Raw genomic sequence first — 10,207 nt, forward strand, 5'->3', positions numbered from 1 at the left:
CGACTCCGCCGCCGCGCAACGCATTCGCTCGGGACAAACCGTGTAACGTAAATTGTACATCGCGTAGCGCCTTCTGTCGAAGGCGCTACGCGATTTCTGGCGCGTGGAAAACACTCAATAGCTTGCTTCCATATGCGGATGCGCTGAGTGGCGGAGACCAGCGGCGACGGCGGCGCAGAACCGGCAGCGCGGCACCCGTAGAGCGTGTCGTCTGCTACAAACGTGGACCCTCGGCCGTCTCAATTTGACAGCAATCAAACGCAAAAAAATATATGCGCACAAATAATAAAAGCGCAAATAAACACGCGGTAGCGCTTTGATGCATGCATACGAAACATTTTTGGATGTCTTTAGAGGAAACAGACGATAAATGATGCTGTACAAAAAAACACAACAGAAGCACTTGTTTTTCATTCTTCTACATCTGCGCGGAAGCGAAGGTGCGAAATTTTCGTCTTCCTCGCTTTGCTTACCATGTCTGCAGTATGTTTATTCATGCCTGACGGAACAAGGTATCTTGATACTTGTGCGTGAAGCGACTGAGCAACGGGACAGTGTTTTGTTCCTGGCTGTACATCTGGGTATGGCAAAGGATGGGAGAAGTTCTCGCTCTTCACGGCGCCATCTGATCTTCAACTACTGCACCAGTGGCGTCGAAAAATTCCTGAAGGTAAACGAGCGCTTAAAGCAATGGATAAAATATGTTCGCGACACTTCGAGAAGCAGCTTATTCTTGATAGTTACTTCAGCAAAGACAAAGGTGATGTTCTACTAGATGTAAAGAAAGTGCCTCGACTTCGAAGCGGAGCCGTTCCTTCAATTTGTTTAGGGAAGCCTGTCGTAGCTCAATGATGCTGAATGCCAGGAGGAACCAGAACACGCCAATGCGGAAGGACGAGAGGAGCTCAATTTAAATTTGTCTACAACTACACAGTGCAGGTACTTTTCCTTGTCCAGAGACGTGCCGTAATGTAGAGAGAGAGAGAAAGAAAGGGAAAGAAAGACGAGGAGGTTAGCCAGTGTAAATACCGGCAGGTTACCCTGTAAATTCTCAACCTCGCCTTCGAGATGATTCCCCCAGTTATGCAGACACATAACCAGAGCTTCTCTTGTGAAATAATGAGCAGGAAACACTGGCAGGAATTCCCAAGTATTAAGTTTAATGAGAATGTGGCGATTCTGCTCGCAAGAGAACCGGGCGACACGAAAAGCACTGCGAGAAACAAAGAAGCAAGCGAAGCATCTTAGCACTTGATGCGTGCGTGCTCAGATAAAAAAGAGTGATAAACGTCAGTTTTTGCATAAAAACTTCTTTTCGCTGTCGTCTGTCATTGCTTGAGACCACCCGAACTGCCTTTATATCGCCTTACCATTTGCTATAGTTTTTCTTTCCGTCTTAGCTTCCGTAATTTGTTTATTTTCTGTTCCTGTGCCTTGTAAAGTTCCATGTAGGCCACCTGACAAGTGCCCTGCATTTGGCCTGTATAAAATGAATTAAATAAAATGATACATGACTTGGTTCTCCTGCTAACGTCACTCCGTGAACCGCAAGACCTGTGTGCGCTACAGGCGTCAGGGCGTGCGCGGAGCAGACGACAAAACGGATAGGCAAGCAGGCGCCGGGAGAGAGTCCCCGCGCCTTTGCTCCTTCGGTTTGTTGGGCCCGCCTCTCCGCTGCAGAGTTCTTCATTCGTAGCGCCATGTGGTGAACACGCTGTGAAGCAGGAACCGGCCTTTCAGAATGTGTCCCTTCCAGACGAGCGGAGTCGGCGCTCCTGTCTTATCTTTAACTCCGCGGTACGAACACGGCGCCGCGTGGCCGCGCTCCGCGGAGTGCCAGCGCACACGGCGCGGTCGCGCATCGAAGCTAAGAGGCGCAGGCGCACAAGGGCTTGGAGGCGGGGCTTCGTGTCGTCTGCTAAAGCGCGCGAGTGCAACTGTGTTTGTGCCATCTGTTATCTGCTAAAGCACAGCGCGCTCGCGCACTTTAGCAGACGACACGAAGCCCCACCTGCAAGCCCCTGTGCGCCTGCGCCGCTTAGCTTCGATGCGCGGCCGCGCCATGTGCGCTGGCGTAAAACCCCTTGATGTTAGAAAGTAGCGACACGCTTTGATCTACGCCGCAACACCCTCGCCGGCGCGGTCAACCTCCTCTTTTTCTCCCCCTCTTTCGCGGAGGCAGCGCATCCGCCACGCTGAATGGCTGCGGCGCTCGAGACTACCCCGTCAGGTGACCTTGACGTCACGAACACGGCGCGAAACTTGCTTTCGCGCGCCTTTAGTTTCTCCCGCTCGCCATGAGCAGTCCAAGTGGTGGTCGCCCTGCCGCTCCGAACGTGTGTTTCCCAAGTTTTTCCATCCTTTCGTAGGAATCTGAGATTCGTTCTCCGTGAAAATGCCTTGCTGCTGCGCGTTTCAATGCTGCAGCAGGCCAGAGAAAGGGCAAGCCTTATTTTATATCCCCCGAGGTGAACGGAATGTCGTGCGTCGGAAGCAGTGGCTCCATAACATCGGGAGAAGGGATTTCGCCCCTTCTAAGCACGCCGTTCTTTGCGAGGTGAATGTTGCAGCTTTCCTCATATTTGTGGATGAAGTTGCGTGGAGATTTTAATGCTCTTCGCATAGCCGGACTCTTCGTTCAGTTTAATACAGAGCACCGATAACTGTGCATATAGTTTTTTTTTAAGTCAGTCGGCTGAAATTTTCGTTGGCTCTTCGAGCCATGACAAAGCTTTTTGTGTTTTCGCGCGTGCGTTAGTTTTCAAATGTATGTAATTTGTGAGTTAATGCCTGTAACTCATATTTTGTAGTTGTGTGCGTGTGTGTGTACGTGTTTGTGTATGTGCGTGCTTGTGTGCGTGTATGTGTGTGCATGTATGTGTGTGCGCGCGTGTGTGTGTGCGTGTGATCCTTGCGCCTGATACTTGTGAAGCCAAGAAACTATTTTACTCTTATTGCGTGCTTATTGTATCTTTGCAAAGTTTCAATACTGCGAGCATTTTTTTCTTTATGTACTTTATGTTGCGAAGGCATGAACCGCAACATATAGGTAGATAAGTGGTATTATGTATTATTCGCGCATGCTCATTAAGTACAAGCCACGCGCTTCTGATAATCTCCCTCAATTCTGATAAACTTGACATCTTGAAGTCTGTAAGTTAATTATCAAGTGCCAGTCTTAGCAGTTTCCGTGTAAGCAATCAGCCTTTATTTTTTGAGAGAGAGAGACTTAGGTTACTCCCAGAGCTGATGGAATGTAATTTCTCGTCGTTTCATAGTGACGGAATACAGGCGCGTGTGTAAAGTTCTATGTTGGCTGTTTCGCAAACACAGCACGTATTTCGCACAGTGGCATTGGTACAAAGGCTTTTGGCCCACTCATTTTGGCGAATTCACTTGAAGTAAACTATCACATTTCTTCTTGGTTACCTTCTCTGAGCCTTTTAAGAGCGAAGATAGTGAACCAAATTCTCGTTTATACTCTACGCTGCTTATATTGTATGCACCCAATACACCTCCGCGTTACGGACAACCCAAGTGGCGACGTAGAGGTAAACAGCTCAGCCACTGCTTGGTACTCATTTTTTCTGAGCGCTTCCGCTTGTATTTATCGAAGCGTCCTAAAAAATGGCACGACGTTCTATCGGAATCGTACTTTCGTCAGGACAGTTTCACAAGGGATAAATTCCCATACAACGCTTCAAAAGGCCGAATAAACAAGCGCGCGCATTGATTCTAATGCGGCTGCAGCGAGCCACTGGAGGGTTCAGCGCCGCGCCGGCCCGGTGAGGGGGAGAAATCCGAGGAGAATTGAGGAGGAAAGCGCGCGCGTGGGGGAGAGTGTCGCTACTTTCTAACATCAAGGGGCTTTACGCTGGCGCTCCGCGGAGCGCGGCCACGCGGCGCCGTGTTCGTACTAAGAGTGGACGACCCTGTACAATAACGGGTGGACCCGTGGTAGAGGTGAAGCAGGCTTCAAGCACTCCCCCAACTCGCAAAAAATAAGTTTGATATCCAAATACAGCCCGTATCAGATATTAAGCTGATAAGAACAGATACTACGCTTTGACCCGCGTCAGCCATGTCTGCGTTCGCACCATCAAAGTAGCGGCTACCAACCTGAGTGTCTTCTCTCTCCTGACGTCATGCTCTACGTAGGCTCCTTCGTCAGTTCTGCTCTGGACTGTGAAATGGGTAGGCCGCAGGTTGTATCATAGAGTAACATACAAGGATAAGAGAGGACACTTCCATAGGCCCCTGCGGCCGATTTTGGTTCGCAGCGCACCTAGCGGGTGTGTGGAATCTACGCAGACTCAGAGATTGGTACCGCTGAAAAACGAATCTCGAAGGCTACTTTCTGGTGATTAGAAAAATTACGCGGTCTCCAAGATCGCTTCCGTGCGAGTGCTCGTCCCGGAGGCTATATTTCGATTTCATTTAACGCGTTGCTTGCATGCATCGAGTAGCTTCGTGTAAGCTGTACCGCCAGAGCAGCAAGCAAACGATGCCACCGTGTGTTCATGCAGGCACTTTAAATAAACATGACAAGTGTTGAAAGAGACGAAACTTTATTTTTCAGTCATTCTCAGTAAGCACATGTACACTTTTTTTTCGCAACGTTCGAAGAACGCAAGCACAAAAAGATGGGTGCAGTGCACAATGAGAGACATGCCAATAGAGCTGCCACATGTTGAGAATAAATTTCACAAAAGGAATAAACAGGCAATATTATGAAAAAACCCACAGAACAGTAAAACTGCAGGAGACGGCATTAGCATTAAAGAGGAAAACAACGCTCGTCCATTGAAGCCTAACCTCTCTTATTAAGTGGTAGTTTCGGGCTGCATAGCAAACAAGGAATGAAAGCTGCTCACTGCAGTTGTCAGCCAACCACGCTCTCTCTCTGTCCTGCCGTTGTTACTGCACCTCGCAACACAGCAGTAATTCCCGTAGTACTTGACTATGGTCGGCATGACCTGAAAAAAAAAGTATTGGTTATGTCTTCTCTCCCGCCTTCGCACAAATTTTCACCTACGCACTTCAGATTGCCCTTTCGCGAAAAGCGTCACGTGCAATTGTCGCAGCTAAAAAAAAAAGCAACCTTCGGTACCATGCATGCGCCACTGAGGCAGGAGTGTTTATTCAGAATACGTCGTAGCCACAGCTTACAAACATTCTTCTCAATTCGCAAGTTCTCTCTAATTGCGCTCATAACAAAGGCTTCAAGCAATCCGCACACGCCACGAATAACGATCCTAAGCATAACTGCATTCTTTCATACAACTGCGACACACATGCATTAAATTCAGACTACGTATACCGGCGTATACCGACTCACTTTCTCGCGCCCAGAAACGATTTTCTCGCAAACGTGCTGCGCAGCATTCCTAATTGCAGTTTCTTGCATAATGTGAAGAAATCCACGAACATCATGCACGAAGTGAAGAACACAAAAAGCTCTCTGCGCCGAACAGCCCAATGCGACAAATGTTAACTTACGGCTGAAGTGACAAATACATAAGCAATATGCAAAGTAATGAAGGGAAAAAACGTAATGAAGGTCTTCTTACCAAGCAGCAGCCAAGGAGACAGACACGTTCTGGCAGGCGAACCCACCAAAGACCACGCCGACGTCATCGCACATCTTTTGTAGCGTCGCCTTGCCTGATCACACCATGGTCGATATTTTGTAGCGATGCGTTATTCTTTATACTAGTCTTATCATCCACCGCTCGCGGCCAGCTGATCCCGTTGATATCGTCTACGTCTACAGCCACATAGGCAAGTAGACGTATAGTGCACTATAGAAAAGTTACTGCAGTAGATTAGTATGCCCGTGCCCTTGGAGACAGGGGGTGTTGTATTGGCCTCTAGCGGGCGGCATGAAGCTGCGTAGCTCGGCCGCTTTTAGGCTCGAGTGGCCACTCTTGTAATCCGTATGTTACTCTATGGTTCTATGGTCTAAGAAGAACAGCGTGCTACCAAGAACGACGGCGTGAACAGAAAAGAGAACGGGCGTGGCGGCGGCGGAAGATCACCGACGATGAGCGGGCCGCGGACGCAAAGCGTAAGCGTGCTGCCCGCCAGGACTGCGAGGCGGAAAGAAATGCGAACCGTCCATGAGTCCCCGATCCCGCAAACTTGAAGCACTCCACAGGAGCAACGGTCAATCACCATATACAAAGCTTCGCTGGTCATTCACCTTCACAGGGTGTGTTCCAATACTCGCCTTAGACGGCTAAATAGACAGCTAAATGGACGGCGGCCATCGTAAGTCTCGTTCCAATTCTCACGATGTCAAAGTAGACAGCATCGCGAAGACAGCATCGAAGTCAAGAACGATGCAGGCTACTTTCTTGTCTAAACAAGATGGCGAGTGACCAAGGCGCTTAGAAACTCGACGGGAAGGTTGTCTGCGCACACAATAACGTAGACATGCTTTTCTATACCCTTAATGTAAGTCACATCATGTTTTTCACAGGTTGGCAGGCGAAAATACTTAAAATACAGAAGTAATGCCTGCTTTTCTCAACTTTGTCTTTGTCGCCGCGCGGTGGCGTCAGGTCGCAGAAGCGTCTTCCAGACGGCTCGAAACGCGTTCCATTACTTGTCTTCGAAGCTGTCTTGGCTGTTTTCGTAGACATCAAAGTGGACTGTCTACGATGATGGAAATAATTGGAACACAGCCATAGAGTGGAATGGCACTTGACTTTTAGATGCGAAGCAGCTTATGGCGGGGGCTTTGTCCGTCCCTACCGCGGCGTCCCACACCCCCACAGCGCATACGCGTCCGCTCCCCCTCTCCTCTCCTACGCTCCCCCCTTTCCTCTAGGAATCCTCTACTGTACGGAGCGGCGACCGCGTGCCACACACCCACAGCGCATGCGCGTCCCCTCCCCTCTCTCTCCTCTCCTACGCTCCCATCCTTTCTCTCCTCTAGGAATCCGGAGCGGTGCGCACGACAGGTGGGGCGACAGGTGCATACTCCGCTGGGGGCGCCACGAGAGTTCCGCGGTATGAAAATGACGGAGCGCGCGCGCTTCAATCTCTCTCCTGTGCAGCGCCGCGATGAGCGCTCACGCCGCTGCCGCGAAACCATCTCCCGCTCAAGCTAACCATCTCCCCGCTGCTTCGCATCCGCACATGGTTCCCTTTAGCGGGAGATGGAATAATATTTTTCTTCTGTTTTTCTTTTATTCATCTTGCATATTCAATATTAAGCCCGCTGCCACGCACAGAGTGTCACCAGCATATGAAAACAAATGCTGAACTCCCCTTAACTGCTTCGCTCTAAATGTTATAGGTTTATACTAAGATTCATTCATCCTGAACGTTGCGGTTATCAGCTACGGATGCGCAGGGTTTCTGTGCATATCACGCAAACGCAGGTTACGACACTTTCACCTGCAACGGCTAATGGAACGACTGTCAGTCGGAACTAGTCGGTTTTTATGCTGGAGTTTCTGGAATTCACTCGGCGTGCTCAGCTGTAAAATTCGGCAAGTGTTACAATACTGTACTCTTGTGCTTCTCTATGTCTAACATAGGGTTCAAGGCACTCTAGTGCTACTTGCAATAATCTAAACCTGCAGGGCACTTGCTTACGGCTTGCAACATATCCACATGAAGAACACGGCATATAGACGAGAACAAGACAGGGGAGTTAGCAGACTACGATGCCTCCACTTTTGTTTTCTCCCCTATTCACGTTATATTCCGTCACGATGCCTTGGAATTGAAAAATTAGTGACCAGGTCATACAGCATAAATATAAATTTAAAAAACCGGTGTCTCAAGAGCACTCACGCCTTTCCGAGAATGAGCGCTGCGCTGTTCTTCTCGCCGCAGGCATTACAGGAAGACGACCAGGCGGCTGTTCCTCTGGTGTCGCAAAAAAAGCACAAGAGCTGTAAGTACTATCCGGACTGAAACTCTACAGTCTTAAAGAAGCCCGTTCTTTTGTTGATCTTCGTCTTTAGAATATGGTTATTTGGATCCCGCCAGCGGATATCTAAGCGGTATACAAATTCTTGATATCTTATTCGCACGTTACTGCCTAGAACGGCGATATGTCTACTACCCTTCCTGAAAATTGAGGCTGTGATTCGCGCTAATGCCACCACCAGGCCCACAACATCACGCTTTCTAACTTCTTGTGAAGAACAAGCGATGGCGTGATAAAAATGAATAAATAAAGTAAATGAATGCAGATTAAACACAGGGTTTGCATCTATATGTGACGGGAAATTTTGTGCGAGTGCATAAACGGCGCTTGAAACTGCGCTCATGCGCTTGTTTTCCTTTGTGTTGCGACGACGTGCAAACACTAAACGCAACGTTGAAGGAAACAATTTTGGGGAAGCATGAGACATAGCGAATCCTCCTCGTCTCGGAGCCACTTGTGGGCTTCTTTTTTCACTCGCTTAGGACGATCCCTCACCCGCGTACACGATAAACTGTCTACGCAGAATGTTCTGCTCTTCGCAAGCGCACCTTTACTCTGTCTAAAGTCGGAAGAGCCCCGCGGCGCTACTCGGCGCCCCACCCAATGTTGGTGACAGCCACACCGGTGGTCGTAGTGGCGACCACCGATTATTATTATTATTATTATATATTATTATTATTATTATTATTATTATTATTATTATTATTATTATTATTATTATTATTATTATAGCTATGGGCGCAACAGAAAGAGAGGCCTGGAAATGTAAGCAATGCAGAACAGCTGCAAGCGATAACAGCTTATTGACAGTCCATAATCCGGAAGAAACTGCAGTGGCTGGTGATCTTGACTCTTTTGCAAAGGAATTAAATGCTCTCAGAGAAGAACTAAGAGCTATTAAGGACATAGTGGTTTTTCTACCTCTCCGAGAAAAGCTCGACGAGCTCCTAGCTCTTAAACCAGAAATAGATGAAGTGCTTTTCCGTGAAAGAGACTGTAGTTGAACTACAAAACTCTGTACAGTTTCTGTCATCAGGCTATGACACTGCTGTGATGCAGACATTTCAAAAGAGTCAGACTCGGGCTTGAAAATCCTACAAACTCAGGTGATGTCGCTGACGGAAACTGTGAATACCCAGTCCACTGAGATTATTCAGTTGTGGGCTAATCTTAATGGCTGTGAGCAGTATAACAGACTGTCGAACCTGGAGGTACACGGGCTTCCATTTTCACCGGAAAAAACATGTGAACTGCTATCGCAGATCTCGCACAAAATCTAGAAATAATAGATTTTGAACCGCGTGACGTAGTTGCGGTGCACCGTGTGCCTGCCAGAACAGATAAAATGCCAATCGTGCTCATTCGATTTTCGTACCCGTTTTTGCACTACACTTGGCTGGCGGCTCGTAGCAAGCTTCGTGCCTTGGCAAAAAAAAAAAAAAACGCACGTGCTATGTATCTCAATGAAAACCTGACCCAAGCTACTAAGGAATTTTTTTTTTTTGAAAACTCGATCGAAAGGCTAAGAAAACAGCTAAGTTTGTCTGGGTAAGGACTGAAAATATCTTTGCACGAAAGGAAGACGGAGGCCTTGTCATCAAGATTGCCTCAGTCACATCACATCGATAAGATGCTTTAAACTCATGGCGATAAACTACAGGGTCTTTCATTTTAGCTGCACCAAATATTTAAAAATTGCCTGTGGTAGATAGCACAATTATAATCCTTGGTCTAAATTACTCGATGAGGCGGCCATTACTTCCACGAGAAATCAAAATGCCTAATTGCATAATTAACCTAAATACACTAATTTACGTTTTAAATAATTATTGAGGATATCATCCCGAAGCTCCCAAGCTCCTAATAGTAATCCATTTTCGTCCATTTGTAGGCTTTGCATTTAACGTTTTTTTTTTTCGTCCGTTCTGTGTTCTTCTCATTTAAACCCATTGTGTACTAATGTTTGTATATTATATGTACATATATTACAAATGTTCCCTTGAAAGTATACATAAGCGACAGTTGCGCATGATTGTGAAATTTTTGCATGAGTGAGTTGTTTCCTATGCTTTTGTAATGTTTTATTCCCACTCCTGTAACAATCCTCGCGATAGGATTGACAGTATTTTGAAATAAATAAATAAAAATAAATATTACGGCACATCTTTCAATCTACGAATTATAGCCGCTGAGCGCGCAAGGCGTGTCCACTTGGAACCAATTCTCAGGACTGAACAAGTTTTGAGATATTAATTTTCCAAT

The 10,207-nt window shown here is 47.3% G+C and overlaps 1 pseudogene; it reads right to left on the reverse strand.

Annotated features, from left to right (window-relative positions):
- Positions 1-3,917: 3,917 nt before the first annotated feature.
- On the reverse strand, positions 3,918-4,083 carry LOC119451153 (U2 spliceosomal RNA; annotated as a pseudogene).
- Positions 4,084-10,207: the final 6,124 nt, after the last annotated feature.

The sequence above is a fragment of the Dermacentor silvarum genome, chromosome 4 (assembly GCF_013339745.2).
Source record: "Dermacentor silvarum isolate Dsil-2018 chromosome 4, BIME_Dsil_1.4, whole genome shotgun sequence".
Classification (NCBI taxonomy): domain Eukaryota; kingdom Metazoa; phylum Arthropoda; class Arachnida; order Ixodida; family Ixodidae; genus Dermacentor; species Dermacentor silvarum.